General features: G+C 36.4%; 1 long non-coding RNA gene across 1 annotated transcript in view; it reads left to right on the plus strand.

The window, feature by feature from the left end:
- The window catches only part of LOC128198800 (uncharacterized), a 67,950-nt gene extending 47,165 nt beyond the window's left edge, over nucleotides 1-20,785 (plus strand). The window contains exon 3 of the long non-coding RNA XR_008251502.1: nucleotides 20,674-20,785. This is a non-coding gene — a long non-coding RNA (uncharacterized LOC128198800). The remainder of the gene's footprint in view (nucleotides 1-20,673) is intronic.
- Nucleotides 20,786-21,907: the final 1,122 nt, after the last annotated feature.

The raw sequence follows: 21,907 nt of genomic DNA on the forward strand, positions 1-21,907 counted from the left end.
GGGATAGGGCGGTTAAATTCACTCTGGTCCCTTATGAACCAGCTTGTCATGTATTACTTTTATGCAAATAAAGTCAGGAGTCATAAACTTGTAGGTTCGATATGAGGTCCTTTGTCAACAGAAATGTAATATCATTAATATATTAATAGAGAGAGTCTCAAGCGGTTCGCGGAACTGATTGGGATGAATTAATGGCGGCACCTCGTTACGTGGAATACTTTAATTTGCATACAGATTAATTCTCGCTAAACTAATAGGACGCCGCCCCTACTACGCGCTCTCGAATGGAATGAAAATGGAAGCGAGTATAATAAGCAATTTGATTACTTTTAGTATGTATTGGCACGTCAACACATTTAGGCAGTGTGATTGTGCTAAAGAACTTTACAATAATACGAATATTATGTAACTCAATAATTGAGTTGAAATTTATATACATGACAATAATACTTACTCTTATATTGGCATATCACTTCAAACTCTAGACCAATATTAATGAAATTTATGTGTGTTTAAGTTTGTGCATTGTTTAGATTCGCGATTGAACCCGGAAGGTTGCATTACGGTTTCTAGGATTTCTCATTGTCACCGAAGTAAACGCGTTCTCTGGCGTTCAATTTTATATACCTACATATAAAATTGAACGCCAACCAAACGTCAGAAAGTCGTTTCTTCTTCAAATTTCCATTTATAATACAAAATCAATGTAGTGACAATTCTAAAAGACAATTTTATTTATAAAATAGTTTTGACTCATACGTACATAAGGAAAATTAAAATAAATTAATTAATTATAGTTTATAATGAGATCCTTTAGTAGCGGCTGCGGCGGGGACCGTGGAACACGACTCGATATCCTCAGCTATTAATGATCTATTAGTTTCACTTCAAACGCGCCGATATTTATATTTTCGCGTTACCGGATTATGTATACAACATAATATATCTGATATATGCGAGACTCGTTTAGCATCGACGGCGTAACATCTTTACGGCCATATTGAAACGGCTATAAAAATAATAATTAATTCAAATATATAGGAGTATAAGACTTGATTGATTTAACGATTGGACATTTAAAATACATAATTTATTATCTCCGTTTCAAGATTATAAATTATGTAAAACTGGCTACTTAAATTGTAAATCCTTACATTTGTACATTGTCGTAAATTGTAAGAGTTAAGACAATAAGCAATAATTTACGTTATGAAATTTTAGAGAATTTGTTTCTAATAATAACTTTAGAATAATGGTACCTCCATTCAAACCTCTATCACTCTCCTCTGTAAGGTTCAATCTATCTCAGTAACAAATTCCATTAAAATTGCTTCAACATAAATCGTCTATCTATTATCTAATTCCAGCATTATGCAGGAGTTAAGACAGAAGAATTCTATAATTAAAAAAACATACATACAGTCGAACGTAGAACCTCCTCCTTTTTGGAAGTCGGTTAAAAAATACCAATTATTTCTGAAATTTGGAAATCTGTATATAAAAATAAAAATCTATATATGCATATTGTTCTATACTTTGTAAATGTATATGTTATATCTCTATATATGTAAAGTATAAGTGACGTAACCGTATCGACCCACATCGCAGCAATATGCACACCAATCCCTTAAAGTTATCGGAACCTTAAAGCGAATGTTATGAAGTAATGCGGTGCGCGGAAAGCCCGCGGGAAATCATCAAGTGGATGGAACTGAAGCGTGCTAAGGCGCCGTACACACAAACTCCGCACATACTTTAAAGTTTTAAAGCCTTAATAGCTCATAAAAATTCAAAAATATAAAATTCATTTATATCATTTAGGCTTACTTTACAAGAACTTTTGAAAGGTCAGGATGTCATAATTTAATTTAATCTAATGGTAATAATAGTCGAAACCTTAAAATTAAAGTTACGAGGGTTCAAAATGCGCGTTGGTCCGAGAAAGACCCACAACAAACTGAGCCAAGGTTTATTTTTTTTTGTTTACCACCATTTTACAAACTTATTTAAAACTAAGCACACAGTCGTATAATACAGTTCAACACCAAGCTTTTTTATCATTTATATAATCATTAACACTATAATAAGACTTTCCTAAAAGCTTGCGTTTAATAAACATTTTGAACTTTTTGAGAGACATTCCAGTGGCTTCATGTGGTATAGCTGTCGTAAATCATGGATTTCAATTTCAAAATAAGATCACGTATTCCAGTTCCACCTTAGCTGTTGAGTTGTTGTGTTATCTACTTTTAACATTCTTAAAACAATTTTGTGCCAGTGATGTCAACAAGGCATAGAGATTAGGAATACTTTACGACATATTAACAGACAATAGTAAAGTTAATTGTGTCAAAGTTTGACAAATATTTGTCAAAGTTCTATCGCTAATAATTTTTTCTCCAAGCGAAGTTACTGTTTCAGTCTGAAGAGTATTGCTGCTAGTGAATATAGCTTTTTCCTCTGAGTTAGTATCAATCTTGTATATCACTTACATACATACATATGCAACTATGACAATTGCAGCGTATTGTACTCGTAGTGTCCAGCCACTGACGAACGAGTAATCTCAAGATCGTGTGTTGGGTCGCGATCGGCATGATGTCGAGCACATGGCGACTAATACATGATCAGTTGTATCGGCCTTCAAGCTGTTAGCTCTGCAGGCATGTGAGATTACTTGATCGTCAATTGCTGACATTAAACGTGTCACTGAGTCTATCCTGCAAGCTTAATCCTTTACTTTAGCTTAATATTGATATGGTTAACTTATGGGCGCCTACTTGTTTTTTATTAATCAGCTGACAATGACATTCACAAAAGTCACAAAATCAAATCACATAAGTGAAGTACATGTGCACCGCACCTAACGTGTGACACGTCGCATCCCAGCGACACGTGAACAAAATGTCCGCGGAGACTTTTTTATAATAATTGAGGTGTGAGCTTTTAATCACTTTAAATTATTGCATTTTCGGCGCCCGGTGCCCGATCGCGTTCACTTTGCTGCGTCAAATGTCATTTTTTAATGGATTACTTGATAGGCCGAGAGACGTGGTTTTTATGCCTCGCTATGGGTAATAAGCAGATTATTTTAATAACTTATGGATGGGTTTTAGCAATTCGGTTGTCTGTGAAATTTTAAGTAATGTAACACTTTGTTCATCAAACGGTTTAGTAATTAGGTATATTTTTTAGGAATATTAGTCATCTATATTAGCTAGAATATTAGTAAAAAAATTAATGCGACTAATGTAATGTTCTTCTTCCCTCTCCATCTAAGCGAAAAGTGACTAATGCTAGCCACCTACCATCCAATAAGCCCACGTACCTGCAGCGCTAACGGCTTGACATCCGATACAACTGATCGTGTGTCGGTCACGATCGGCATGATCTTGCACATCGCGACCAACATACGATCAGTTTTATCGGATAGCTTATGGGGCGGGGATCAATTCGATCTTTTCGATTTAATTCAAACTTGAACCTAATAAAGCTTGATAAAATATAAAGAACAATTTTGTATATCATGAGCAGTTAATTACAATTGATTCAACAATTATTAGTATCGGTTAAAACCGAATCCACAAAGGTAGCAATTTGTCGCGCAGTATTCAAATGACCGGTCAACTAACGACCAGGGGAACGGTTACAGCCGTTATTAACCAAATTAATAGCCTCATAGCAGCCTGCTAACTGTTAACTGCTAAGTTAGCACGATACTATATGGTCATTCGCTGACCATTACATGAGATCCCATTGATTAGATTAACAACAAAATATCAATACGCATAAAAAAAATTGAAGTGTTTGTCTGTAATTTTAAAATAACAGTGCTTTTGTCAAACGACTTAAAAAAAGGAGGAAGTTCTCAATTCAACGTGTATGTTTTTTTTAATGTTTGTTACCTAATAACTTTGTCATTTATTACCCAATTTTGAAAATTCTTTTTTTGTTTGAAAGAGACAGATTAACAGATTTTACTTCCAGATTGGTCCCATATCATTTTCATGAAAATCGATTCATTAATTTTGTGTTAAAATTAAAATAACTGAAATACGTCTGGTTCCATTTTTTTTTTAAAGTATAATACGCTTATTGATATTCAACAATAAGCGTAAAACACAACGCACTTTTTAATTTTTTTATCTGTTTGTCGGAGCTAATTTTAGAAAAGCTCAGCCGATTTTAATGGTACTAAAAATTAAGAAATTATTGAAGCAACATGTACTTTTTATCCCGGAAAAATCCTCGGTTCTCACGGGATTACTATAAAAATATGTTTCACATGGATGAAGTCGCGGGCGTCCGCTAGTATTGATGTCGAGTCACAAACAAAGCAACAGAAAAAAACACAATAAGTATGCAAAGTGTTTAAATACACTCTTACTCTATGGTAATATGCAAATGATGTGTGTAAAAAACTGTTTAAACATTTTAATAATATTTTGATTTGTTATACAGAGCTACAGAATACTTTACAGAGTAATTAACTTTAATTACTTTAATAAAGATTTTATTAACTTTAATTTTAGATTTTTTTAAGTCTCGACCGGATCTATCTACTCGTACAATTACCAAGTTACATTTAAACAACACATAAATACGTCATTCAAAGGGTTGTCCTGTCATTCCGTGACAAATGTTTCTCGCCAACGAAAACAAACACGCCAGACGGGAACGGGTTTTGTCTCCGAGCAGCGCCCCGCGACCATGCGGGCTGGGAACCAATAAAATAATCATATATTTTAAATATTACTCACGTAGAGGCGTTACCATTTGTTTGTTTTACTATTTATGTTTTTTTATAAATCTATGCATCGGTTATGATCATAATATATATCTATTTTAATTGCTGCTTGAATGCGGGTTGGTGGTCATTCTATTATGATATCAATGCTCGAATCTAATTAACAACCATATAAATAATAAGTGAAACCCATGAACCTTACTCACTTAACATCACCAAGTTTGATTCAGGGTTGTTTCTTTGAAAGAAAAGCTCAATATCATTTTGCTGACTTCATGATTCGAATGCGGCTTAGATCCAACTTCCAAAAAGAAGGCTAAGTTAGATCTAAATTATCTCTTACTACCTAATAAAGTTTAGTAACCTTAGATGTTACTAATTTGCCTCGATCGACTCCGAGTAAATAGTGAGATGAGATTTAATCGAGTTCCAGCAGTAGCGCCAAGGATCGACAATGACAATCAATTTCTCAAGGAGGCGTGCGAAGGCGTTTATATTTAAGCACAAGATTTACGAAACATAAAACATAGTCTGCCTGCTCTCCATGCCACCCATCTCGTGTTAGTTTTGAAACATTTTTGACATTATTTTTAATGTGACACGCAATAAGGATGTACTCAGAGGACGCCGAGGGATACGTGTGGGTTCATTTTTTTTTTAAATACACGTATCTTGGATACATGTATTCAAGATACGTGTATTTACTTTTACGTATTTTAATTTGACGAATCATGTTTGGAATTGCATATTTATAACGTGAGCTTTTTTTGTGCTCAATAACAAGTTAGCTTGTTGCCTTTTTACCTGATGTTATGATAGGTAAGTATATATAGTAGGTCCATGAGGGTGGAGTCGAAAGGTGATCAAACGAACTCGTAAACTAAACAAGATATGCTCAACAAGTTTGAGCTTAAATGTCATGGCAAACTATTTGGTGCTTCATGATAAAGTAATAATAATTTTAGTTGATTTTATTTCCAATTGACAGTCAAACTTTAGTATAAAAAATGTAACCGAAAACAATGGGACTCTATAGGTCGTAGTTAAAGTTAAAAGGAGGCACACGAACTTTATCTGGCAAACTTTCAATACAGTTCCGGTAAAATATAGCTACGATTAGATCCCAGTCGAGATTTAAACGACAAACGACTGTAATATATTTGTGTATACTTACAGTAATAAAAAGTTCGGGAGATATACGACAAAACGTATAGTTGAGTCACTTATGTTTCAAGGGACTGGAGTACCTACTGGAAACACTGGTAACCCATGCAAGTTATGTTTTTTATGTCATAGTAATAATTGGTTGAACAAGCAGATAGTTCACTTGATGTCAGCCACTGACGAGTAAGTAATTTCACATGCCTGCAGCGCTAACGGTTTGACGTCCGATAAAACTGATCGTGTGTTGGTAGCGATGTGCATGACATCATTCCGAGCACGACCTACCACGATCAGTTGATTGATTTGATCGTCAGTAGCTGACATGATATGATAGTGAGTGAAAAACCATCGACTTTTCAAAGCAACACTTCGCATGCATGGAACTTGGAATCGGATCTGGATCTAGATTCGATAACTGGGTCATTATAATAGTGAATCTAACCCAATATCTGGTGATTACAGAATATAGATATGACCTCTGCCTCCGAATCCAGAGGGTGTAGGTTCAAATCCGGTCCGGGGCATGCACGTCCAACTTTTCAGTTGTGTGCATTTTAAGAAATTAAATATCACTCATCTTAAATGGTGAAGGATAAACATCGTGAGGAAACCTGCATACCAGAGAATTTTCATAATTATCTGCGTGTGTGAAGTCTGCCAATCCGCATTAGGCCAGCGTGGTGGACTATATTGGCCTAACCCCTCTCATTCTGAGAAGAGACTCGAGCTCAGCATTGAGCCGAATATGGGTTGATAATGATGATTACAGAATGCCGCCCTCCTTATGGAGCTCTATCTCTATCACTAAACTCCGAATCCCCGTCATTAAGAAGAGCGGCCTGCAAGGTTATTAACTCGGTCTACCATCCAAATAATAAGTCACTAATTGGTTTTTCATCGTATTTTCGTAATTATGATCTTCCATAGTTATTTCAACGAAATTACGTAAATAATAGCGGGTTTTAGTTGAAATAATGCTATTATTTGCTAATGATAATAATGTCCCTATAAGTGTTCTTCACAATGTCTAGAATTTAACCTATACTAAAGCCATACTCGATGTGCACTGTTTACCAACAAACGTTTTTAAATCAACGCCTCTGCAACCAGAAAAAAGATAAAATAAATGTATGTAGGTAGACGGGTATTGGGTAAATATATAAAAACATCACTTCTGTACGCGTAATCGGTAAACCGTTTAAGATAAGCGTAATTGGTAAAACTGTTTCATCCCACTCAGATTCAAATTTCCATTATCGCAGGAAATTACGAGCGTGTTTCCTGTGATAATTCCATAATCGTGTGTAAAGTACGAGTGTTTGAACATTTTAAATTATTGTGAATAATTCTGGATGTATTTACTGCATGGAGGCTGAAATTAATTATGAATAAGTAGATAAAAGACTACAGAGTATCTACGTTGAATAAAATTACTAAGTTTGAGTCCTCTCATGTTTTTGATAAGTAACGCATATTATATCCGATACATTAATATACTTTAGTTAGCTGATCTTCAATGTTTCCTTCACATGCACAATAATAGTTGCTGTAATAATAATATAGCCGAGGTATGGCTTACAATCTTTAACTGACAATATTATTGCATGTTTGCGGTTAGTCAATTACCTACGTTTTACTTACACAAGTCAAAAGTATACAAAATTCGATAGAATAGTAAACTTGAGTAAATCAGGATTACTGCGTAATTTACCTTCCAACTCAAAATGCAACCAAAGTCTCGAAAAGATAAAAACTTGTTCTCATGCTAATTAATGGGAGAAATTAATCCCCATAATTATAACATCCGTAGGTACAAACCAACGTTTTAAAATAGGGTTTAAAATGAACCGGCTCGCGGCCGGTCGTTAAATGCGCCACAACAAACCGCGCAGTTAAAATTAAACGTTCGTATTACACGTGCCACTGGTTTATGAGGCATTACTTTTTTTACATTTCCAGATAAATTCCTTGTCGATCAACGAAACGTGTTAAGTAAGTAGTAACATTTGTCGTTATCAACCCATATTCGGCACACTGCTGCGCTTGGATATCTTCTCAGAATGAGAGGGGTTAGGCCAATAGTCCACCACGCTGGCCCAATGCTGATTGGCAGACTTCACACACGCAGAGAACTAAGGAAAACATTATGAAACCTCAATAGCTCCAGTAATTGATGGAGAAGTCAAATCAGAGAGGCCTAACATTCGATCCTTTCCCTATGGATCACATTAGACTTTTGAGGACAAATTTATGTTCATTATCATCAGCAGATGGTTGTTCACAGCTGGACAAAAGGCTCTTGAAAGGTTTTCCAAACACCACGATACTGAGCCGCCAGTACAATTATAGCGTCTCCCTGTAACCCGCTAGATGACATCCAATGGGAGGTCGACATGCGCTTCCGTTTCGGAATCGCCATTCTAGGAACCTTTATCTTGGGACCCCAACGATTGTCGGCTCTTCAGTCTATGTGTCCAACCCATTACCACTTTAGCTTCACGCCTTAATTGCTATATCGGTGACTTTGATTTTTCTGTGGAGGAGAAATTATTAGATGTAGTGTAACATTATTTTATTTATATTTTGTTAAGTATTTAAACTTTTACATTACTGCAATATTATTATTTACTTTGACACAATTTTGAAATGAAATGAACCATCATCTTTGGCTTTAGTTGCTCAAGCCCGCATCCGAAACATTCATCAAGACTGATCGATGTTAGACTTCAACCATAAACATCGACTACCAAGTAATTTCTTTCTGTCAAAAAAAATGTCTTTACGTTGATTTAAAGTGGCTTCATTAGGGCTCAGAAATTGAATTGTTAAGTTGACAATAGGTCCGCAAAATGGCGGAAACAATTTATCACAATTGGCAGGTAAAATGTTTACTTAGGGACAATTTGAGATAAAAGCCCATGCCAAATTCCATCGAAGCGTCTCAAGCAGGCGTGCCTTATCAGGCCAGCGCCGTCCCATGAAATTGACTTTGTCACTACTCATAAATCTTCCCGCCAAATGCCAAAAAAATAACAATATGGCGTCCCGCCGAGGCGTTCGAAATTCGAATTCATCCGCCCGTCGGATGTTTACACAACAGGCGGCCGGCAACGCGGTTTTTTTTGTTGCATTTCTTTTTGAAATGCACAGTTTCGAATGGTTTTTGGATTCACGCTTTATTTAATTCCGAAAATTCCTCCATTGTTTGTTACGTTTAGGAATGGATTTGTCAAAATATTGAGTTAAAGTCGGCTTTCGTTCTTCGTCTCCTGAATATGAACGAAACAAAAAAAGACAAAAAGAATTAAAACTTAACTTCATAGACAAACTCTCTGCAGTCGTTCCTTCATTTTGTGATCCTTATATAATCTCAAATTCGAACGGGAGTTTTTCACCGGTTTCGTTAGGTGGCCATTTTCATTAGCGTGTATATAATAAATACGTCTTCTTATTCTTTGTTATCTGATCAGCCCATCGTGTTAGTATTTTAAACTTATACATATGCATATTCTAAGTTAGGGTTTACACGAAATGGTACCGATAGGTGATATCCGTTGCCAATACGTCATTGCAGAGTCTCGGAATCATATGGCCAAAGGTCATGGGTTCGATTCCCGGCCGCTGGACTGTGTCGTATCCACTCCTAACTCAGTCTTTCCGACTAACTGGAAGAGAACGAGAATGTTGATCACATATTATAAGAGATGTGCCATATATCCTTTTTTTAAAAGCCTTTATTAATATGACTGTAAGACTGTTGTTACATAAGTGTAGTTACATAATATTACATAAATTAATTTATAACTTCAATTGTACATGAACAAATGCAAGATCAATAACACGTATTTTCTTTTAACAAGCGCCTTATTACATACCACACATATTATATGCCAAACGCAACTGCAGTAGAAGGGTTAGTCAAAACTATTACAAGAATTTATTTGACTCGATATTTCCTTTTAAATTGCACGGAGCAAAAGTGCAATAAATCCATTCCGCCTGCTCAGCGCGGCACGTTATCGGCGAAGTATGATGTTTTTAGCTGAGACGAATGAATTAATATCGGATGCGTAGGGTCGTATCCTTTACTGCCTGGAGAGATGCCAATACTAACTTACTAGAACCGCACTTGCGTTTTGTTGTGCGACAAAATATACTAACTCGTTCCTTGGGTTTTAAAATCTGTATTCAGTATTTGACATATTCATAAAGTTTATATTATTATACAAAATAAACTGTATTCTGAACCTGAAAGTTGTGTCCAGATGTTTTCCAAACCTAAGGTTGCGTTGAAGAGATTTCGATTTCGAGACACTTTTACGCTAAGTATACCGTTCTGTACTCTATTTCTCACACTGTAAATTTTCTGTTTCACTTACTTGTCTTTTTTATGTTTGAAAGAACGGAAAGGACAAATAATTGTCTTTCTAATGATTCCTGTGAAATTCGGATTTGTGGAACGTAAAAAATCTTAAACAAAGCATTAACTGTTATCTGTTCATGATTTGATTAAATTAAATTTCAATTTAAATAAAATAGTTATTCAACTTATAAAATGCAAAATAAAGTTTAAAACCGAAATAAGCAAATAGTCACAGGCGGAACATAAAGAAACCATAATGAAACAAATAGTCGCAACCCCGCCTTAAAAACAACAATAAAACAAAAAGTCGCATTTGTGACTTTGTCTACAGAGTAATTCTGCCCGTGCCGATACAGGGTCTGCGAGCCATAAGTCGTGGGTGCAATAACTGTCATCTGGGAGGTGGCGGAGGCGCTGCCACTATCTGCCTCTATCTGCTGGCCTGCCGTCTCGGCACAGACGACACTAAAAAACTAAATGGCGCGAATATAAGCATTGTAATATATCTATGGCACGTATACGATGGGTACGTTTATTCTAATGCTAGCCATCCAATAAGTCCAAGAGCAGCGCTAACGGCAGAACATCAGATAAAACTGATCGTGTGTTGGTCGCTATGTGCATGACATCATGTAGACTGAAGTTGTTGGATGGTGAGTGGCTAGCATTGTGGTCTATGTTTGTCAAACTTTCATGTTCATATTTACACAGCTTTTATATTTAAATAGATCATCAATACCAGCCCCATATTAACGACCCGTGAATATTGTGTCCAAATTCATTAATTACCACTATCAGATGTTAATTATAATTACCGAATATTAATGTGCTCTCCAGGGCACAGGGGTGTAACATAGAGAAGTAAGAAAAGGTCAATATCTCATACAGCTCAGAATTCGAACCCAAGACCTTGTGATCCGAATCCACATAGACTATCTCATATCATATCATCATTGAGGTAGTCTTTTGACTTGAATTGAAAAAATCTTTCCGTTTCCGTTCCTGTATCTAAATACAGTACTGTAAAATCAGGCTATACATGATAATGTTGCGCCAGTGAACACGGGGAACGTGTTTCAAACAGTATATATATTTTATTATATTATTTAAACGCTAGCAATGTCTTGCTGTTGTAGGTTGCTTACATTTTTGCCTACTTGCGTTGCTATTGTGTCCAACGACCTTTTAACTCATTGGTTATATCAATATGTGTGTTAACTTAGAGAGACAAATCCCACTGAATAGTTAAAGCCCTCATTTAGTTAATTCGGTTAAATCGGTCGAAGCTACAGTAGTTCAACGTTAAAACATTTGGGAGCTCGTCGTGTTTAGCTCCAAAACGTGAGAGTGCTGCTCGCGCTGTGAATACTGATGCGCTGCCACTCCGACATAGTGCTGCGCGCACATTCACTCGATCGGTAAATAAAATCGATGTTTTTGGGGTTCCGTAATCAACAAGGAACTATAAGATTTGCCATGTCTGTCTGTCCGTATGCCCGTCTTTCCGCGCTTTAGCTAAGAGAATATTAATACTTAAAAAACAGTATTTTAAAATAGTATGTAATACATAAGTATTTGAAAGTTACTTACCACGATAAATCTTATCACGTAACCGTCGTGTATGTGCGAGTCTATTCGTTAGTAGAAATTTTATATAAATATTCTTAGCACGGAATTCGAAATCTGAAGGTGTTACTTGTCATTATCGTTAGCATCTGATTGTAGTCGTTAAAGAATTTAACGTTAAATCACCAACCCCGTCAACCTCCATTAAAGCTCTATTACCTCTCTCCTTTAACGAAGGAAGCATTGCCCTGTAGTAGGTAAAATAGGCTGAGCGTTAATGATTAATATAAATCCGACACCATCAAAATTAAAAAGAAAATATTTGTATGACAAATATTTTTTTCCCCTAAATCTAAAGGGATGATTTTTGTTTTCTTGTTTATCCCATATTATGCGAAAGAATCATCTATACATGGTGTGACGAATGTGCGATCAGTCTAATGTAGTAACTTTTTAACATTCAGTTAGAACGCGTAATGTTTTTGCGATTTCCCGCTCGCAATGATCTGTCGTAAATCTTCTTTATCGAGCGATCTATCGGTTATTCGTGTAATTTGTGGACGGAAGGACGCTTCGGTAACATTGCCTGCTTCTTCATTGCATTCCGCGGGTTCGATTGCCGGTTGTGACAAATTCTATAAATATCTGTCATAAGTTATGTATAAGTTGATTTCTTAGAAATGTTATAAACAAATACGCGCTATCAACATTAGCCTAATTTTTAAAGGTCTGCAACTAACTAACTAATAGGAGAAGAAATATGGAGCTCAGACCCACCAGACTGCTCAAATGCTTTGACTTTGTAACATCCCCTAACAAAATTTTAAAGATAATGACCGGGGCCGATGGCTTATCGTATTCTCCGAGGCACGGGGCACCATCTTACTAACTTCTAATTGAGATTTTTTACTAAAAATATCTTAGAAGAAATATAAACTGAGTATTTGGTGCCTGATCCTGAGGACCTTGTGACCCGAAAGTCACAAACTAAAGATCGCCATTGTCGGTCAATTAATCTCACGTTTCTGAAAAGCAAACGGCAGTACGCGGCAAACTATACAAGTCATGTACGCAGTGACCAACACACGAACAATTATAGTCGTGGGCGCTACAAAAACGTGAGAATAATTGACCGCTCGTCGCTAGCATAACTGGGCAAAAGAAGAAGCTATTGTACGATAGTTACTCGTATATTTAGTTAGATGATTATTCGTTTGACGAGACCTCAGATACGCATTGTGCAGCACTTTCCCAAAACAGTTTCACCATCAGGTGGTCGGGCAAACACCGACATGTCCTGTGTACACGCACAGACGTCCCACTGTTCTATTATATCTATCAATTAATATGTCCCAGCGCCTCTCCGCCGCCGGTTCAGGGAAGGCCGCGGCTAATATTATCACGACAAATATCTCACGTGCTCGCGACCCATTCCGGGAAAGTTGCTTTTTCAATTTTTTAGGGTTCCGTACCCGAGCGTTACGTTTTGTTTAGACATGTTAATAATCCTCTATTACAATAGGCTAGTTGACCCTTTTTCTATGGTCTTAAATTATTTATTATCGTTCTACTAGATTAAAAACATTTTAAATATTTTTTTTGAAAATACAAGCCAAAACGCTGTTGAAGATGCTGGTCTATATTTCAACTGTTTCATGTCGTCACGTTGACAAATCCTTTACAAACGGAGCGTTCGACAAAAATATTAGTTAACAACTAGTTTAACGTTTTAGTACATCTAAAAGTAACATATAGTAAAATTTTCCTATTTATTAAGTAAAATTAAGTATCTAATAATATATTTTTTTAAAAGTTTTTAATAGTATTTTGTATTTTTTGTTAAAAAATAAAAAAAAAGGAGAAATAAATAAAAGTGGGAACACACTAATTAAATATTTGTTGTTATTTTTCACATTATGTACGGAACCTGTACACACAGTCTCTCGCTCGCGCTTTTTTCATCTCTCTTTGGTTTTATGTCATTTTATTCGTTCCCGCTTGTCGTGGGTTTCCATCAGAGCGTTACAAGACACACCTGTCACGCGGGACACGGGGGGAGGGAGCGTATGACAGCGACGACTATGACAAATGGTATGTTTTGACGCGACTACAGTTTTATGACACAGGCTCTACCTGTCACTGAGGATTATTAATACTTAGCTGTGAGCGAAATCAAGATATAAGAAAATTCTTAGAACAACGATTAATATTTCGTTATTCATCTAGTCTTTTAAAACTTAATGGTCTAGTTCGTATTTAAAAGATAACTAGCGACGCACTGAGCCTTCTTATAGGAGAGGGGATAAGGAGCTTAGACTCACCACACTGCTACAATGCGGGTTTGCGGGCTTAGTTCGTCTTATGTAGGTTGGTGCGGGTGACAGTTCGGTCCACTCTTGCAAGTTTGCCGCGATTCACGATAACAGTATGTACTATGAACGTCATACATGCAACTGTCACCGTACCCATGCTATCTGAAAAATGCTTTAGAGTGATACTGATAATGTTAAACCCTTTTGCCGTCACTGTCTGATGTAATTATAAAGAATACTATATCAGGAATAATAAGTTAGGTCAAATTAGCCGGGACCGTCGGCTTCAGCTCTTCGAGACTCGGGGTAAAAGAAATAACGTTCAGTATTTGTCAGCCCGACGTAGGACTCAAACCCAGGACTCGTGATACGAAACCAGTGGACCAGTGGAGTCATCACCGAGAGGTCGTGGTTCGATCCCCGCTTGCAGGACTATTGTTGCAGGTTCCCACACATAACACAAAACTTTCCGACTAGTTGGAGTACAATGGGAATACTGATTAAGTATATAAAAATAAAAATATATAAAAAAAAACTTTAAATAAAAAAGAAGCAAGGAATTTAAATAAAATACATTAAGTCGTGATGTCGGAGTATGTTCGTAGTGTTGTGCGATCAATCCGCAATAATGAGGCGTCCTGATAGTGACGCGGCCCCGGTCCCGGAGTCCGGCTAACGAGCGTGTCCCGGACAGAAAAAGAACCCTCGCCCCGGCGTTCCCCGTATTCATTCCAATTAAAGAATCCAGCGAGCACGAATACGCTCTAATCGACTCAATCTGTCACGAGCCGCCGATTCGCGCACAAAAATAATCGATTTAAAAAAAAATATTAAAAGAATAACGTTGCACTATCACTGTTAGTATTTATTTTAGTTTGGTTTGTTTTTAACTGACTTTCAATAACGTAATTCCTCGCCAAATTGGATTGGATTGAAGAACGGGGATGTTTAGTATAAAGGTAATACCTGTTTCATTTGGTACGAGTATTTGAGTTGAAAACAGAAACCTCGTTCTTTATAACCGATTCCTGGTTCTCAATTCGGCGTTTAAGATTTTATATACTGTAGCGTATCTGAAACGAATGATGAGGATGCTGATGATTAAGATGAAATGAATCAACAATTCAAAAGCCTGCTTTGAACACATGAAAATTTTTCGTCTTTATCGCTACTATGTATAAAGCTTTTTTGTATGGATGTTTAAGTTAAACCCAAATGTTTTTTTTATTTTATTTATTTAGTTTAGTTATTTCATTGCAAACCTGAATTCATTCCTGAAAAGAAAAAAATTATAAAACAAAATCACTTCCCACCATCTTAATTCTTTTAAACTACACAACGGATTTCAATGTAGTATGATTATATTAGTGAGTATTTAAATGATAAAAAAGCTTGGTGTTAAACTGTAATACGGTATAATAATAAATATATAATAAACTGGTATAATACGATTGTCTGCTTAGTTTTAAATAAGTTTGTAAAATGGTGATAAATAAAAATAATAAACCTTGGCTGAGATTTTTATGGGCTCTTCTTGGACCAAGGCGCGTTTGGAACCCTCGTAACTTTAATTTAAAGTTTTCGAATGATTATTGTCACCATTATCTTAAGTTTAATATTATTACCTGATGTTTCGAAAGAGCTATTAAGCTGAGCCTATTTGAAATAAATGAATTTTGACTTTAACTTTGAATGCGGTTTTCATATTAGATAGAGATAAGACATGTTTGTGTAGTAAGCTATACATTGAGTTGTTCAGTAGAAAGGTATTTTATTGATGGCACGGCAAATGGTCGGAAGTGTCGCCATGTTTAACGCAGTTGTCCCGCGGTCCGGCGCATCGCTCCATCATAACACAACACTCCATCTTGTCTCTGCACCGATAGAAGCGGCGACATTACTTTTATTTTGACAGCACTAGTGAGACATTCACTTGAAATATTAAATACTAGCGGACGCCCGCGACTTCTTTCGCGTGGAATTCAATTCACAAATCCCGCGGGAAGTGGACTTTTCCGGGATAAAAAGTAGCTTATGTGTTAATCCAAGGTTAAAATATATTTCCATTCTATATTTCAGCCAAATCGCTTGAGTAGTAACGGCGTTAAAGATTAACAAACATTCAAACAAACATCTAAACAAACAACCATACAAACTTTCGTGTTTATAATATTAGTAGGATTACTTCCTTTTCATCATCATCATCATATCAGCCGATGGACGTCCACTGCAGGACATAGGCCTTTTGTAGGGACTCCCAAACATCACGATACTGAGCCACGTGCATCCAGCGAATCCCTGCGGCTCGCTTGATGTCGTCAGTCCACCTGGTGGGGGGTCGGCCAACACTGCGCTTACTAGTGCGGGGTCGCCATTCCAGCACTTTGGGACCCCAACGTCCATCGGCTCTTCGAACTATGTGCCCCGCCCATTGCCACTTCAGCTTCGCAACTCGTTGAGCTATGTCGGTGACTTTGGTTCATCTGCGGATCTCCTCATTTCTGATGACTTTTTATATAGGACAAAGTGCTGGAATCAATCTCAACTGATGTTGAATGAAATAATTAAGATCGTTTAAGCTAAAGCTTGCAATAACTTCATGATTTAGCGACCAGTCTCAGACCCGAAAAGTCCACTTAGTTGGAGGAGAAAATAGAATATTGGTTAATTTAAAAAATGTTCTATTTTTTCGAATTACAATTTTTTTGCGTATCCACGACGCTAAGCCATACCTGCTTTGTCCCTGTCATTATTTTTATAACGGCTTTTTTTAAAAATTCGGTCATTGAAGAGTTAAATAGAGAACATGCTGGCACATTATTAGCAGCGAGATGAAGTGAATTGCATCTATTTCGTGAGTCAAATCTTTTCACTAGTGTGTGTGTGTGGGCGCGCTGTCGCGCTGTACTAAGTCAACATGTCTCGCTGTGCTTTTGTTGTCGCCATTGTCCGCAGACCGATACGGTCACCGTCGAAGACTCAGCAAAGCTTCCACGAAACGTATATTTACGTTTATACTCATTTTTTGACAGTAGTAAGTAGATTGAGGTCTATTGTTACAAATCATCCAAGACACTGTATATCCATGTCTATTCAGGTCAAACAGTATTACTGTGTTTAAATTTTAAGGGTATGATTAAAATTTAAACACAGTAATACTGTTTGACAGACAAAAATGAAATTTGGCAGGGAGTTAGTCTATAGTTAGTAGGTATCCGCTAAGATCGGATTTTGCAATAGGGCCCGATTAAAGAGGTTTAAGGGCGGACGAAGTCGCGGGCGTCCGCTAGTTACTTATGTATGCAAAACAATAATTGTCTGTGACATATGCACCTTTCATTTTCATTTTTCATTTCATTCATTTCAAGTTGTATTACAGTATATTTTAGTAAGTAGGTAAATAATAAAGCCTTAATATCTTCCGGACTACGAGTTCGTATTCAAATCGAGAAGTAGTAGTATAGTATAATGGATAGGTATCGATAGTTCGATACTTATCCATTAGACTATACTAGTCATACTCAAGTATCTACAATTCGCTTAGTTTTAGGGGAATATTACTTAAATACAAAAATATTTTAAATAGACTGTATTTTACTGACAACAGTCATACATTCACTTTAAAAGTAGCCAGTGTAAAATGTTAGCGGCTGCCGCTACGTGATAGAATGTAATGCTATTGGGAATCAACATCGCATCTATTATGTATGTAATGTCCGCTAACAGCCCAAACGCCTCGTTTGCCGGATAATAGTCCAAAAGCTACCGAGTTGCCACCGCGCCGGTGAAATAACAAATCGCTTTTTCACAATCGACGCTTTTAAAATACTTTGTTTGCATTACAAAAGCTCGTTGGCGCCAAATTTGAATTTATATAGTTTATTTCGAAATCGAAAATGGCCGACCTGCGCGGTGTTGCGACGTATTCGTTTTATTGGACGTAATCGTAAAATTCTGTATAAATCGCATAAACTTTGCGACTGGGTGTCATTCGGGCAGCTACGCTTATTTTGAATATATATAAATATAAACAGAATGTCTGTTTGTATGTTAATTTCTAGTCCAGAAACCGACCAGTGGGGCAATCGAGACATCATCTTCATCACTGATTTCAATGCTAGACCTCATCTTAAAGGAGAAGTAATTTTGAGCAGAGTCACCATGCTTCTAGAATTTGCATTGTCGGGCCCACAAAATGCTTGATTTAGAAATAACAATCACTATCAGAAGTTGTCTAATGATCGAGACTGGCAACATAACGTGCTCTTCGTAACAGCGATCTATCACCAGCAAGCGATGAACGACATGCCGGATTGCTGAGAAAATTCTCTTGGAAGGAAGAAAAATCCAATAAAATTAACGAAGCTTTATTAGCAAAGTATTGTAGTTCAACCTATATACCCTTACTTTATATGCGACATCACACTGATTTATGTATCTACAAGTAAATTCAATAAATTCATGCCTAAATAAATTGAAGTTTAATTATTTTCGTTTGTAAAATAAAGTGAACCCAGACGTAGACCAATAACGGCTTGCAAATATATAATATCAATATAAACTTATTCTCTTATTGAAATGCATTGAATTTGTGATTTATTATATTCATTTCGATTCGATTTGTGTAAAGATAAACTATACATAAATTTAACTGATATTTATCAAACTGAAATATTTCTATACATATATCATATCATTATAAAATGCTTGCTGTATGTATAAGTAAATTAACGAACGAATTTCTTTAGGATATTAATGTTGAAACTAGTTAAGAGCCCTGATAGCTCAGCGGATAACCTCTGCCTCCAATCCCGGGGGGTTTGGGTTCGAATCCGGTCCGAGGCATGCACCTCCAACTTTTCAGTTGTATGCATTTTAAGAAATTAGATATCACGTATCTCAAACGGTGAAGGAAATCGTCGTGAGGAAACCTGCATACCAGAGAATTTTCTTAATTCTCTGCGTGTGTGAAGTCTGCCAATCCGCATTTGGCCAGCGTGGTGGACTATTGGCCTAACCCCTCTCATTCTGAGAGGAGACTCGAGCTCAGCAGTGAGTCGAATATGGGTTGATAACGATGCGAAAACTCTGGCGCACTCTCTGTTTCTTCACTGTAGATTAGGGCATTAGACATAGAAAACGAACCTGAGACTTCTACAAGACTATTAGGTGTCATAAATTAGTTTATAGAACCTTAGGATAGTGAATTATAATGTATATAAATAATATGTTTAATTGATACCATAAATTTCGGAGTCGGTACGGAGTATGGTTGATACTAACATACCTACTTAACTTTACTTCCTTTTAGGGCCACGGAGAGCGTAAATCTATAATGTTTAACCACACGTCTGGACCGCAAGCTTTAACACGCTCACCTATAGTTAACTCGAATGAATTACATGATTAATATATCGATTCTCCCATCACGTAACCACGCATCGCTCGAATACTAATCGATACCAACCGACTGCATCATTTACATCGAGGAGCCTGGCCAGCTTACCAAGATCTCTAAGTCAATACCAATGTTATCCCTTTCTTTGAATTTCTGAAACAAGTTCTTATGTGTTGAGGTCTTTATTAAGTGGGAAATTATATTGTAATAGAACGCAACGTATGGAATGTGTATAGATATCCTCGTAACCGTTGGGCATAACCTACTGAGTCCTAGACATGGATACAGGCGTGAATGAATGACTATTCTGACCATACTTTTGTCATTCATTCAAGTTATACATCAGCATCATCACCATTAACAACTCATATTCGCCTTATTGTTGAGCACGAGTGTCCGCTCAGAATGAAAGATTAGGCCTTAGTCCACCACGCTGGCCCAATGCGGATTGGCAGACTTCACACACGTAGAGAGTTAAGAAAATTCTCAGGCATGCAGGTTTCCTCGCGATGTTTTTCCTTTACCGTTTGAGACACGTGGTATTTAATTTCTTAAAATGCACATAACTGAAAAGTTGGAGGCGCATGCCCTGGACCGGATTCGAACCTACGCCCTCCGAAACGAAGGCAGAGGCATATCCACTGGGCTATCACGTCACAAGCCATACATGCTATCAATAACGATTATAAATTAAATCTGAAGTCAAAGTTCATTTAACGTCTTCATTATGCAAACTTACTGTTGGTATAGTATGTTCTACTTTCGGAATATAGTTGATTTCCCGTTCAGTTCCCGTTCCCTTAGAAATAAGAGGACAATATGTAGCCTATAGCCTTTCTCGATAAATGGGCTATCTAACATTAAAAGAATTTTTCAATTATATATATATATATATATATATGTATTAGTTTTAAGTTATTATTACGATGTAAATGTATTAGTCTTAAGTTATTATGTAGTTATGTGTTGTGTTAACAAGTAAATGATTTCTATTCTTCTATTCTAAAAAATCGGACCAGTAGTTCCTAAGATTCGCGCGTTCAAGCAAACAAACAAACTCTTCAGAAAGTTACTGAACCAGAAAGAGTTATTCTCGTTCTGATTGTATACGTATCTGTTTCAGGCTCCTAAGTGACTGCAGCAACGTCGCGAGGCTGTGCGGAACGCTGAGGCTCTACCACAGTCGAGCCCGAGCTACGAGTAGAAGAACGAAGGGAAAAATCATATCCCTGAAGACGTCTCCTGTAAGTCTTAGACTTTGATTTTGTGACTTTGAAACCGAGGGGTACTGGTAATAATAATAATCGTTTATTTTCAAGAATTATTGTTTTTTACAACATTCAACTAAATTAATAGTGTGCAAATATTATACATGGTAAAAAATAAAAGAAAAATACAGTCACAATTATCAAAATAAATGGAATGAAATTAAGAAAAAGATAAATACAATCAGTCACAATAACAAAATAATTTCAATGAAATTACAAACAAAAAAGAAAAAATAACGCGAACACTTTTAATTACCAAAATAAATGAAAAATAAAATAAATATAATGATATCCCCGTGATGATTCGGTTACGTTAGAAATCTATAAATAAAAAGATTGTTATCATTTGTCGTAAGCAGACTTGCAGCATTGTTGTAGGTTGCATTATATCGCTGCAAAGCAAACTCGTTCCATTAGTCCTTATTTTATTTTATTAACACAATTAATATCTAAATGTTTAGCTTAGTGCGTATTATAGTACAGCGTTCCATGATCTCGGCTCATAAATACTGTTCCGTCGGCGTCGACTCGATAAAAGCGTAAATAATTCATGTCGCCGTTTAGTATCTATTTGTCCTCTATAAATTATTTCGTATTTATACAATTTAAATTGTTTATTGGACAAGACGCGAAGTTGAAGTTCCACCGTCACGCCGTGACGCAAGAGTGTTCTTTAGTGTCTCCTATATGAAAAAAATACCTCATCTAGTTTCAACATCATTGAAGAAAACTTTAGACGCATAGAGCAGAGGTTTAAAAATTATTATCATATCAAATGGACTACCTAGTGTCCCTGAGAAGAAAACCTTATTATGGGTTAATAGCAGTAGAAATAGTTCAACGCTTTGTGACTTGCTCTAATCTTTAGGGACGTAAAGTGATTATCGCTTAAACAGTGTCCTATAAATGCTCCTGACCTTTTAGACCTTTTAATTATTCTGTTTCTTAGGTAATAAGTTATTAATTCTATACAACGTTTCGACGAGTGAATCGAAACGCTGCTTTATCTATGGTATGCGACCGGCACGCCTCGGGCAATGTTTATTTTTATAGACATTTCTAACATAAAATTTATGAAAGCGAATGTAA

The sequence above is a fragment of the Bicyclus anynana genome, chromosome 15 (genome assembly GCF_947172395.1).
Source record: "Bicyclus anynana chromosome 15, ilBicAnyn1.1, whole genome shotgun sequence".
Lineage (NCBI taxonomy): Eukaryota > Metazoa > Arthropoda > Insecta > Lepidoptera > Nymphalidae > Bicyclus > Bicyclus anynana.